Source organism: Choloepus didactylus, chromosome 9, assembly GCF_015220235.1.
Source record: "Choloepus didactylus isolate mChoDid1 chromosome 9, mChoDid1.pri, whole genome shotgun sequence".
Classification (NCBI taxonomy): domain Eukaryota; kingdom Metazoa; phylum Chordata; class Mammalia; order Pilosa; family Megalonychidae; genus Choloepus; species Choloepus didactylus.
Window position 1 is genome coordinate 73515822 of NC_051315.1, and position 13167 is coordinate 73528988.

At 39.5% G+C, this 13167-nt stretch overlaps 1 pseudogene; it reads left to right on the forward strand.

Annotated features, from left to right (window-relative positions):
- The first annotated feature begins 10026 nt into the window (after nucleotides 1-10026).
- On the forward strand, nucleotides 10027-11562 carry LOC119544323 (annotated as a pseudogene).
- Nucleotides 11563-13167: the final 1605 nt, after the last annotated feature.

Sequence of the window (13167 nt, forward strand, 5' to 3'; positions counted from 1 at the left end):
GATGTATCTAAAGCAATTTAGGCTGATTTCTGGTAGCCATAAAATTTATGCCATTTAAAGTGGATATGTCAAATCTGCTTATGAACTTTCAACATTAAAATAGCCATCTGTTAGACACTGGACAGTCTCCTAAGATCCAAGTCTCATCTTGAAAATGAGGTATCTCTGCTAAGAGCTTGAAATAACCTCTTAAGTCCTGGCATATAGCGGTAATGATAGATGCACCTTTATGTAACCTGGATCCTAGGATTCTCCATCTCTTGTATATAACTGATCTTATATTAATAGTCAAATTAATAACTGCATTTCCACTCTGATGGATCTGATCACCTCTCCAAACTTCATATAGTGCTTAGAGGATAGTCCTCAGATGATAGTGGTGTCACAGTGTACTCAGATACAAGTATGCTCTTATTTTTTTTCCTTTGGTCTCCCCACCCATAAGCTCTGGTATAGCTGCTGCCTGATAATGTCTTGTCATCAACTCTGCTAAGGGTACATGTTTCCATGTTGCCACGGCCTTCAATACTCCCTTCCCTTACAGGTTCTCAGGTTTCAGCCTAAATGTCACATTCACAGGGATGCCTTCCCTGACCCCATAACTGGGTGAGGTTCCTCTATTCTATGTCCCCATAGCACCCTGTACTTCTTCCTTACAGACTTGCACACTTGAAATTATTTAAGTAATTTCTTTATTTCTTCAATTTTAACACATGTCTCCACCCCAAACTTTCCAATATTTTAAAGTGTGATGTGGTTTATAATTGAAAACATCATTTTATGTGGTGATTTTCTTTTTATCATGGAAAAGTTATTGCAACAATTGTGTCTTTTACAATTGAGGGCATCTTAGAATTGAAATAATATGATATATTCGTGTGTGTGTGTGTGTGTATAGATATAGTCTCTTTTCTGCTGGGCTCTAAACTCCAAGAGGCCTGGTGGAAACTCTCCTATTTATCTCCTTCCAGTGATTAGCATAGCACCCTGCAGATAGCAGGGGCTCAATAAATACTGGAATGATTGCACCTTTGTCTCCCTCACTCTTCTTTTGATCCTAATAGCACTTTGAGGGAGACAGTTACCTGAGGTTAGAGACCATCCATTCATTCAGAAAATATGCATGTCTGCTAATCACTGTGTGATGCTGGGACTATATGACAGGAGTTTCTGTGACAAGTGCCTGTCACAGTTAAATGGGAACCAATAATCATAACATGTGGCAAGTGCTTTAATAGAGGTATGGATGAAATGACACAATAACACAAGGGGGTATGACTGACTCCCTCGAGAAGAGTGGGAAAGCTTCACAGAGGAGTAGCATTGGAGCTGGACCTAAAAGTATGAGTAATTATTCAATAAAGTCATACCCAATCACATCCCCAAAAGGAATCAAAGCAAATTACAAAATACATACAATGCAATAAAAGTGAGCAATAAAGAAATACATCAGCATGGAGAGGAAATAAAGTTAGAATAATAAGACGAAGCCAGAGGGAGATTTTGAATGCAAAATAATAAAGTCCTACACAGTTACTAAAGATGGGTTACCCATTCTGCTGAAATTACCTAGTGGTCAAAATGAAAAAAACGAAACAACAACAAAAAAAACATGATCAGTTATACTATTTATACTTTCTAAAAGCTAAAAGTATATTGGTTACTTAGGAGAAGATTCTGCTTATGAAAAGTACTGTGCAATTGTTAAGGTACAAACTTTGGAGTCAGACCAGTTCTTGTCCAAGTTATGCAAATTTCTAGCTTTTTGGCAAACTGGCAAGTTGTGAATTCTTTACATTGCCTCATGTGTCAAGTGGGAATAACAATAGATTTGTATTGTGAGAATTAAATGAGATAATTGGTGTAAACTACTTACTACAGTGCCAAATACTTAGGCAGATCCTAAATGTTATCTACCTTTAGGAATAGTGAACTATTATATATTTGTTAACAGGGGTTTCAGTGAATGGTGAGAGAATCTGTTTTCAATACTAAAACTAGTGGTTGTTTGCAGAATGGACTGGGGCTGGGCGGAGGGGCCAACACTAGGTATAAGAAAGAACTTAGGATAGGTTGGTGATGGGTGATGAAGACCTGAACTAAGGCAGTGGTTATGTTGGTACAGGGAAGGAGGAGATTCCGGTCCCAGAAAATCAGCATTGCTTTTACTTCTGTTTTTCCTTCTAATGGCAACACTATTTTTTTTTGTTGTTGTTAGTAATTGTACTATTAACTATAGTCGATGCTTTAACTTTTAGGAGTCACTGTGTTGTGCAGTTCCTTGGATGACAATGTTGTATTTTGTGTTCAATAAATACAGCTAGGTGAACCATAGACATGGCAACCTGGTTTCCTTTGCATTATGCTTTTGGCCATAGCCTCAATAAGTTACGACACCAGGCAAAACTGAGGATGTTACTCTGTGCTCATCAGGTGGCACGGCCTAGGAGAGGTAAAATGTCTCGAGGTAACCCCAGCTGTGATTTCTACTAGAAGAATGTGGATCTGCTTTTGATACTTTAGAAACAGATGGATAGTTTTGCTTAATCCCTGAAATTATAAGAGGTGCACACACCTTCTGTGTGTAATTGCTGAGAGGCTATAGCTTGGAGATATTGAATTTTACAGTTATAATTTCACTTTCCATAACTTGTTTATACCAAAGGAGACATCTCTCAAGTGAAAAGAAAACACAGATATTAACTGTCAAGAACATGTAACCAACAATGCATAATGGCTTCAAACTGTGAGGTTTCCCTCAAAAACTTATGTTTTTGTATCCCAAGGCATTACAGGCTAAGAAGGAGCTGTGTTTGATTTCAACGTAGTTCCCTTTGGAAGGCAGTTTTTCTGGTGATTCTTTTCTTTTCCTTAGCATTCTGTTCTTGCTCCACATTCCTTTGACACTTCCCTTTATAAAGGCAAGTGTTTCTGTGCTAAATTTAAATTGTGAAAAAGTTGCACAGTTTTAAAACGTTAATGACTAGTTAGGCATTATTTTGAAACAGCAAAAAAAAAAAAAAAGAAAAAGAACATATGGAAGAAAGATAGGATCACAGTAATTTCATGAGCAAAGTGTGTCTGTTTAATGATTTGTAAAAGAAGAAGGAAGCATTTTCAGTGAAAACTGCTAATTATTTTGTTTTCCATGATGTCTCTGTTTATTAGTTCACTCTGTGGCACTGGTACATTTGTTTGCTTTATGTATTTTCTCACTTCCCTCCATCAGAGTGAGGTTGATAACCTGATCAGTGACTTTAAAGTGTTTTGCGTGTGTGTGCGTGCACTTGTGTGTGTGTTAATTATGGCAATAATCTCTCGACCACGAGAATTGATAACTTTTCAGTTGTGCTTCTTTAGGAGAAGAAGGAATATTTCAATAACTTTACTGGTCTTTTGTTCATTTGTCATCATGTATCTTGGAAGATGGTTCTTTATTCAGCTTTCTCAGAAACATCCACAAGTCAAATAATTATTGATATACACTTGGTGACTTATGTCTAGAATAAATTTAAAGGCTACTAAAGAAATTAACCTTGGTAGCAATTATTCTTGCCATGCTAATGGCTCTTAAGGAATGATTTAATTGTGCATGTGTGTGGCAGGCTGCTCATTGACACTAATATTCAAACTGGGAAAGAGAAGAGGTTCTGTTCTGGTTTGCTAAAACTGCTGGAATGCAAAATACCAGAAATGGATTGGCTTTTATAAAGGGGATTTACTAGCTTACAAACTACAGTTCTAAGGCCATAAAAGTGTCCAAACTAAGGTATCAACAAGAGGATACCTTTACTGAAGAAAGGCCAGTGGTGACCGGAACACCTCTGTTAGCTGGGAAGGCACGTGGCTGGCATCTTCTGGTCCTTTGCTCCTGGGTTCTGGTTTCAAAATGGCTTTCTCCAAAATCTCTCTGGGTTTCTGTCTCTTTTAGCTTCTCTCTCTCAGCTACTGTGCATCCTTGCTTGTACTCCCAGGGTGTTTCTCTCTAAGCATCTGAGAGTCCTCTCTTTGCTTCTCAGGGCAAACTATGGGCTCCATCTCTTAGCTTAGACTTTCCAAACATCTTTCTGTCTTATCTCCAAGCATCTGGGTCTGTGTTGGCCCTTGAGCTCTCTTAAGGTCTCCAGTGAACTAAACAAGACCCACCTTAAATGGGGGCCAAATAATCTAATCAAAAGTTCTCACTCACAGTTGGGTGGGTCACATCTCCATGTAAAGAACCTAATCAAAAGATCCCACCCATAATAAGTCTGCATCTACAAGACTTGATTAAAAGAACATGGCTTTTGTGAGAGACATACTAGATTCAAACCAGCACAAGTTCTAAGGTCAAACACCAGAAATAGCACATCCTATCACACTAAACAAGGTAAGTTCAAGAATTTTTGGAGCCCAGATTTTTCAGATCAGAAGAAGGATTGTGAATTTATGGACCCTCTTTTTTTTGTCTGCCTGCTGTTTCTTCACCTTTGCTTGCTGCTTATTTATTGCTGCTTCCTTTCTCTTCACAAGCCCTATTTTATGTGGTAGATGTTTGTGGGAGAGGTTGACAGCTGGGCTCATAAACACTTCCGACCTGAATCCTTGCTGTAGATTTAGGCATCCTGACCAATCTCCTACCCACAGTCCAAGGCCTCTGTACACGTTCAACGGATTCTGTCTGTTTTGGTCGGCCGTCTTCTCGTCCCTCACCCAAGGGAAAGTCAGATGCGATTCAGCACGGAGTGCAGTCTCACAGAGAGCAGACCCAGACTGCCTTGGAAGATTTACCAGCCTGATAATCCTGCGATCCCAGGTGCCTGACCTTGTTTCCTAGCTCTCTAAACCACACTGAAATTTGGAGCTTACTCCAGAATTTATGCACAAAGAAATTGTCCAAGTTGTCTTTCGGAATGACAATAAATAATTAGAAATCAGGAAAAAATAAATTCAGATAGTAAATGAGCAATTCCCCAGAAATCAGTTGAGTGAAATAGAGATGGGATATTGAGTATCTATTTTGTGCTATGCTGTGGGCTAGATAGCTTTATAAAAGTGCCTTTCAAAACTTTTTTTTTAAAACTTGTTTTTCTTTTCACTCTGCCTTGTTCTCTGCTAGGCTGCTCACCTCTTGTGTTTGCTAGACTGCTTACTATTTTACACTTTTGGGGATTACCCAGTTTAGGTTGTCTCCTGGGAGGACCCAAGATTTTCATAGATGCAATGCTGTATACCTGATAAGGAAGAAAAGTGGAATGACTGTAAGTCTTGATTTAACCTAATGCACAGACGAAAACTTTAAATAAAGTAGGAATTATATTTCCTTGGGTGATGCCATTTCTCTATTTGCCTAGAAAGGGATTTATTTCCTCTTGTTTCATTAAATATTTACATAGTCCCTAGGGATAGTTAACATGAAATCTTCCAATTTTTGAAACAAGTAAAGAAAACATCATTTTATAGATTTCAAAATACCAAAGTGGCAGTTTCAAGAAGTTTTGTAAAAAAATCTCTGTCTGCTTGACTACTAGTTCTCAGATTTAATGTTGTAGAGAGTTGCATGTGTTCTCTATTCACTCTTTCATGTCTTACTTTTGCACACCAATAAAATAGAGTTTTGAGTTAGCAAGTGCAAAAATCAAGGGATACATAGCTTTATATATATGCACTTTAATTAGAAACAACTATTTTAAGTTTTAAGTAGGAATATTATTAGAGTTAACCTTAAGAGAAAGAGAGCAGGAATGTATATATATATTCCTAATAGAGTGTGTTCAACTCAGGTGTATGTCATACAGGATTACTGGACCCATAAAAAGTGGGGTGGGGCCAGTTGAGGTTTCAGCTAATAAGTAGGATGCTTACTGGGTAAGAAGATAAATGAAGGAATGAAAGAAGATATACCCTTTAGAGTATTTTTTCTGAGGAAAGTGGTTTCCCAAAGGAAAAGCATACCACAGACAGATCAAGGTCTGCATTAATAAATATATAGTTTAAATAACTGGATAAGATAGCAAGAACCAAATGAAGTAGAAAAAAGTTAAATATGACTTACCAGCTGATCTGATGGTGATCTTGCCCTAAGTTGTTTTCTATCCCACTGTAATAAAAAGATTCTTGGTAGCTCACAGTTTTATTAGGCTCCAAATGGGAATATTTCTTTTATCCAGTGTGGAGCATATAGTAGCATTTTCACTTATATTTACCAAGCAGTTTTGTTTCTCTAAGGCAGTGAACTTCGGTATGGAACATAAATAAATTAATGCTTTAAAATTTAGGTAACAGAGGAATTATTAATTTGATTGATCCCTATAGGCAAGAAAAATAGATTGATATAAAATGAGAAAATTTGCCTTCACTTATTAAGTATAGCCAGCTTTTTTTTTTTTTTTATTAAATTCAGTTTTATTGAAATACATTCACACACCATACAATCATCCATGGTATACAATCAACTGTCCACAGTATGATAACATAGTTACGTGTTCATCACCACAATCTATCTCTGAACATTTTCCTTACATCAGAAAGAACCAGAACAAGAATAAAAAATAAAAGTGAAAAAAGAACACCCAAATCATCCCCCCCATCCCACCCCATTTGTCCTTTAGTTTTTATCCCCATTTTTCTACTCATCCATACACTAGATAAAGGGGGTGTGATCCACAAGGTCTTCACAATCACACTGTCACCCCTTGTAATCTACATTATTATATAATTGTCTTCAGGAGTCCAGATTGCTGGATTGGAGTTTGGTAGTTTCAGGTATTTACTTCTAGCTATTCCAATACATTAAAACCTAAGATGTGTTACCTATATATAGTGCATAAGAATGTCCACCAGAGTGACCTCTCGACTCCATTTGAAATCTCTCAGCCACTGATACTATTTTGTCTCATTTTGCATCCCCCTTTTGGTCAAGAAGATACTCTCAGTCCCACGATGCCGGGTCCAGATTCATCCCCGGGAGTCATATTCTGCATTGCCAGGGAGACTTACACCCCTGGGAGTTGGGTCCCACATAGTGGGGAGGGCAGCAAGTTCACCTGTCGAGATGGCTCAGTTAGAGAGAGAGAGGGCCACATCTGAGCAACAAAGAGGTACTCGGGGAGACTCTTAGGCACAACTACATGCAAGTTTAGCTTCTCCCTTGCAGTAATGAGCTTCATAAGGGCAAGTCCCATGCTCGAGGGCTCAGCACATCAAACCGCCAGTCCCAATGTTTGTGACAACATCAACACCAGTCCAGGTGAGGATGTCCAACACTTCTGCACCTTCCCCCAGATCCTCGGGGCTGGGGAGGGGGAGGCTGTGAATATATTTTTTATTGTCTGCCCCAATTACTCTGGGATGTGTCACTATTTCACTCCAGTCTATACTAACCTACCGTATCTCACTTTCTATTCAAAGTTCCATGCAATTGTGGTGTTTGAACAAACTGACTGTAGAGTTGTACCATTTAGAAAATTTAGTTCCTGTACCAAATAGATCTCTCTTCCCTTGGTCTCATATGGAAGTTGAAGTTTTAAAACACAGTCAGTTTTGACCTTTACCCTTTGGCTGGCTTGCCCTGGTCTTAACCAGACCTGCTTCATTCATCTCACTAATTGAAGTCTGGGCTCTTTTTCAGCTTTTTTTTTTTTTTTTTTTTGACAGTGGCTGTATGCACTAATACTGACATTCATATCTGCCGAGCTCTAGCTCTGAGTTTCAGGTGTCTCAGAGATATGCATTGTTCCAGAGACCAATCAGGTTATACACTAAGGGATCAGCATCTCAAAGTTTAGAGATAGGCCTTACAATTCAGGGATAGAGTTAACTGCTGTAAGAGCTTACAATCTAGGGACTGTTACAATAATTATGTCCACGTTAGGAGTATAGCCAGCTTTTATCAGGTAGTTAATAATAGCTATAATAGTCACTTGCATTTTTAAATTTATTTAAATGAGTTTTTAAAAAGTTCTATTAGATTGTGACCATTCTTGTAGAATCAAGCAACTCTCTCTCACATACATGCACACACACACACAGACACACAGCTCAGAGTGACTGTATCCTAATCTAATAAGGAAAGGAATAGGATAAAAGCAGCTTTGTTACTCAGTACTCTGGGAGTGAGGTGAGTGGGTCAGGAGGTGAGGTCCCATAGTGACTGAGCTGCTTTGAAGGGAAATCAGGGCTAGAAGAGAAGCAGCTCAACTTTCTGATCCTTAAATAATGTCTTCATAACTCCCAGGAGTATCAGCCAGTTGAAAAGCACTGACATAAATCAATGATGGGATTCAAATCACTTTATAGCAGTATTCAGAACTTGTTCTGCCAGATGGATACTTGTCTATGTTTTGCATTTGTGTGTATACAATGTGATATTAAAAATATTACAACTGATAAGGCACAGACACCCAACCAGCATCATCCATTCAGAGCAGACTCCAGATATAAACATCTGGAACACCTTTATAGCTATACTATTTCAGTTGGGTTACAGCCTTGTATACCTATATGCAGAGCTACTCTACTAGATGGGCTCTCTAGTGGAACAGAACCAACAGGAGACAGCTGTAAATGTGAGGTTTCATAAAAGGATCTAACACAACTGAGGGGATGCACTAGTCCAAATTACATAGGGCAGACTACAAGCTTGCAACTCTGATGAAGGTTTTTGATGAATTCCCCAGGAGAGGCTGGCTGTGAGAAGTAGAGATGAAAATTCTCTCTTCTGACTGCTGAAGTCACCACTTCTCTTTTTAAATCCTTCTACTGATTGGGTTACACATCTCTAATTGCTAGACACTCCCCTTAGTTGATTGTAGATATAATCAGCCATAGAATGCAATTAACTTACTGATGATTTAAGTCCATGAAATGGCCTTGCAGTAGCAATTAGGCCAGTGCTTGCTTGACCAGACAACTGGGCACTGTTACCTGGCCAAGGTGACACATGAACCTAACCATTACAGCTACTAAATATTACTATTAGTAAATAATTTTCATCTGTCAAGATAATACTCATGAGAAAGCTGCAGGGAGCAGCCAGAAGCTGAAGTTCAACAGAATCCAGAAGAGAAGGAAGAGACCTGGGGTCTCTGCCATGTGACAATCTAAGGACCAAAGGTCACCAGCAGCCAGCCCCAGAACACCAGTCTTTGGGAAGAAAATATCACCTTGGCTTCTTGATTTGGACTTTTCTTTAGCCTCAAAACTAAATTATATTGCTGGTGTTCTAGTTTGCTAATGCTGCCAGAATGCAAAAAACCAGAGATAGATTGGCTTTTATAAAAGGGGGTTTATTTGGTTACACAGTTATAGTCTTAAGGCCATAAGGTGTCCAATCAGGTACTTTCACTGGAGGATGGCCAATGGTGTCCGGAAAACCTCTGTTAGCTGGGAAGGAAGGCACATGGCTGGCATCCAGAGTTCTGGTTTTGAAATGGCTTTCTCCCAGGACGTTCCTCTTTAGGCCGCAGTTCCTCAAAAATGTCATTCTTAGTTGCTCTTGGGGTGTTTGTCCTGTCTTAGCTTCTCTGGAACAAGAGTCTGCTTTCAACGGCCGTCTTCAAACTGTCTCTCATCTACAGCTATTCTCTCAGCTCCTGTGCATTCTTCAAAGTGTCCCTCTTGGCTGTAGCAAGCTCGCTCCTTTTGTCTGAGCTTCTGTAGTGCTCCAGTAAACTAATCAAGGCCCATGCTGAATGGGTGGGGCCACACCTCCATGGAAATTATCCAATCAGAGTTATCACCCACTGTTGGGTGGGGCTCATTTCCATGGAAACAACCTAATCCAAACGTTCCAACTTAATCCCCACTAGAATATCTGCCTCCACAAGATTGCATCAAAGAACAAGGCTTTTTCTGGGGGACATAATATATACAAACCGGTACAGCTGGGTTGAAAGAAATGTACATTTTTATGGCTTTTGAAATATTGCCCAATTGCCCTCCAGGAAGTGTCCCCTTTTTTTACCTGCCAACCAGAAGAGTATGAGAATGCATGTTTTGCTGTATCCTTCTTTCCAACTCTACCATTTGACATTGTGCAGGAAAGAAATGGTTATGGAAAAGCCCAGTCCTCTGTTTATAGGAGTTGTGAGGTAATATTATACTTTGCTGAATAAAGCTCCAGAATATTTATACAGATTCTATGGCAGGAATTCTTCCGATGTTTGTGGTAGAGTTGATGCTACTGGAGAGCCCTGGGAAGCTGTTTATGGCCAAAATGATACATACCACAAAGTGTTATCTCTGAACTTCAGTGAATGTGATACCAAAATTCGTTGTGTGGAGCTTGTGCAACCTTGAGTGATGGAGTAATTGTCCAAGTCATGTGTTTGCTGTCTAACAGTGGACGGCCAGAGAGGATGCTTATGAAAGCTTTGCTCTGGCTCCTGAAGGATCTGTTCCAAGTAAGTTTTATGTTCACAATGATATGTTTCATTATGAAGATGTACTGTTCAGTGATTCTGAGCCAGAATTTGATGAAGAATTAGAAGATGAAGTAGAAGAAGAAGAAGAAAGGCAACCATCTCCTGACCCTGTGCAAGAAAATGCCAACAGTGGTTACTATGAAGCCCCCTGTGACTACTGGCTTGGAGGAGCCTTTGGAAGAATCTTCTCATGAGCCTGAACCTGAGCCAGAAACAAAGACTGAAGATCTGAAACTTCAAGTGGAGGAGGAGAACTTAAAATAATTAGAGGAGAAGTCCACTTCTCCTCCTCCTGCAGAACCTGTTTCTCTGCCACAAGAACCGCCAAAGCTGAGATTTGAAGCTAAACCAGAAGTTCAGTCTCAGTCACCTCACATGCATGAACAATGACCTAGAGAGCAGCCTGGTTTCCCTCCTACAGGAACAAGACCAGGCAGAGGAGAAATGAAACACAATGAATCTGACAACCGTAGAATAATTAACTATCCAGACATCATCAAGTTTTTCTTGGTAACTTGCCACATGATATTGATGAAGATGAGTTGAAGGAATTCTTCATGAGTTTTGGAAATGTGGAACTTCACATCAATAAAAGGGGGTTGGGGGAAAGCTTCCATATTTTGGTTTTGTGGTTTTTGATGACTCTGAACCAGTTGAGAGAATCTTAATTGCCAAACCAATTATGTTTCGAGGGGAAGTACTTTTAGATGTGGAAGAGAAAAAAACAAGAGCTGTGAGAGAGCAAGAAACCAGTGGTGGTGGTGAGGACCGCAGGGATATTAGACACAATGGTCAAGTTCCTGGTGGTTCACGTGGAATAGGGATGGTGGAATGATGTGTGACCGCGATGGAAGAGGACTCCTCCAAGAGGCGGCATGGCACAGAAACTTGGCTCTGGAAGAGGAACCGGGCAAATGGAAGGCCGCTTCGCAGGACAGCACTGCTGAAGCTCCACTGCTGGCAAAGTTTTGGCAGTGGTACATTATTAATCATGCTTGCATTCTTGTGAATTTTTTTGGGCTTTGGAAAGTGCCACAGCCTCGATCATTTCTTTGATGTGTAAAGCATCTTTTGGTTATCAGTTAAATTGAGGTGGACATTATTTCCCCAATTTCACAGCAGGATTCACACTGTTGATTTATAAATCTAGACTTGGAGAATTGAGGACTGAGAAATGACCATATCTTAAACCAGCTACAACAAAATGAACTTAAAAGAACATGCCCAACTGCATTCAGGTCCTTTGAGTAAAAAAAATCCTCTGCTGCATATTTTGTTTATGGGTTACTGTTTCTGCCTGTTAATGTTGGAAATACAAATAGTGCAAGTTGTGCAATTGGAGAATCTTGCCTTTTTCTTGATGCCACCCCCCCACCCCCCCGCAATACAAACCAACAGGAACTTGTTATGCACTCCTCAAAATGCACTAATGGGTACTCTGAACTCTTCGTTAACATTGACATCTGCATCAGGAGGCAAAAGGGAAACAAATCATCTTCTTTTCCAGTAAAGAAAAGTTTGTGAAATGATGAAATGATGAGGGCATTTTATCTGCTTGCTGTGACTGGCTTGTGCACACACAAACCTTAACAAGATTACAAGTATATTCCAGAAGGAGATCATTTAGTTATGAACTAAATATCACAATTCAGAACTTCAAATGCTATGGTCTTGCGTATTAGACCAGGTTTAGTAGCTCTGTATCTGAAATTTTTCTGCCTGCCCCTCTTCAGTACAGGGATGGCTGCTTAACACACTCCTCCTCCCCTTTTCCTTTCTTTAAGCTGTGTACAGTGAAAATTGTCTTTACTGTATTTTTGTTCTTTGGTAATGTAATAAACATGATGGTACCCTCTATTAATACATCATTCTAGTCTTGCTGGTAATTTTGTACAGTATGAATTTTGTGCAGTATGTGGATTGCTATGCTGCAAAGCCAAACAGCTGCAAAATGTTGAAAAATCACTGAAATGTAGAAAAATTGCGCGTCTTTAAAATCAGTAAAGTTGACTAGCATATTAAAAAAAGATAATACTCATCTCTGTTTCAGTCTATCCTATTTCTATAAAAATTATCTCCTGTAAAAAGTTTTATTGGGAATGTTATGTCCCTAGCTATTCAAAACATACATATATAACGGTCATTAAATATTCTACGTAAAGACTGAAACTTGGAACTAAACTTATCTAACCCACTCACTATTGACCAACAATAAGTCCATAAATATTTATCGGGTTCCTACCGTGAGCCAAGCATTGTGTTGGTCTCTGGGGATGCCCCCATGGATCTTGTAGCATCATTGAAAGATGTGTATCAGATGATTCCAAAGTCAAGTAATAAATTCTGGCTTGGGGAAGTACAAGGAACTATGCAATTTGTGGGGTGTGGCATATAACACATGCCTGGGATCAAGGAATTCTTCCTGGGGGAGGGGATAACTAAATTGTGATATAAAAAGGCCAAAGATGCACTCTGTGTAGTGCCCGGTGTGTTGCTTCTTCTTCCCAGCAGCCTGGGCCATTAGAAAAGCCTGCACTTGCCAAACTCAAATTCTTACACATAAAATTGTCTTAAAAATAGCCCAAATAAGCAACTTTTAGCCTTTTAGATTTAACCTGCTTTGCACAGCCCATGAAAAATTTCACCCAGCTTCACTCTGTTCTTAGTTGATTAGTCCCAGAGGCTCCCTCCTGTGTAACACCTGGACATGTAAGCCCTCTCCCCCACTTCCTATCTTGTCTCCCCCAGGTGTTTGGAAGTTTTC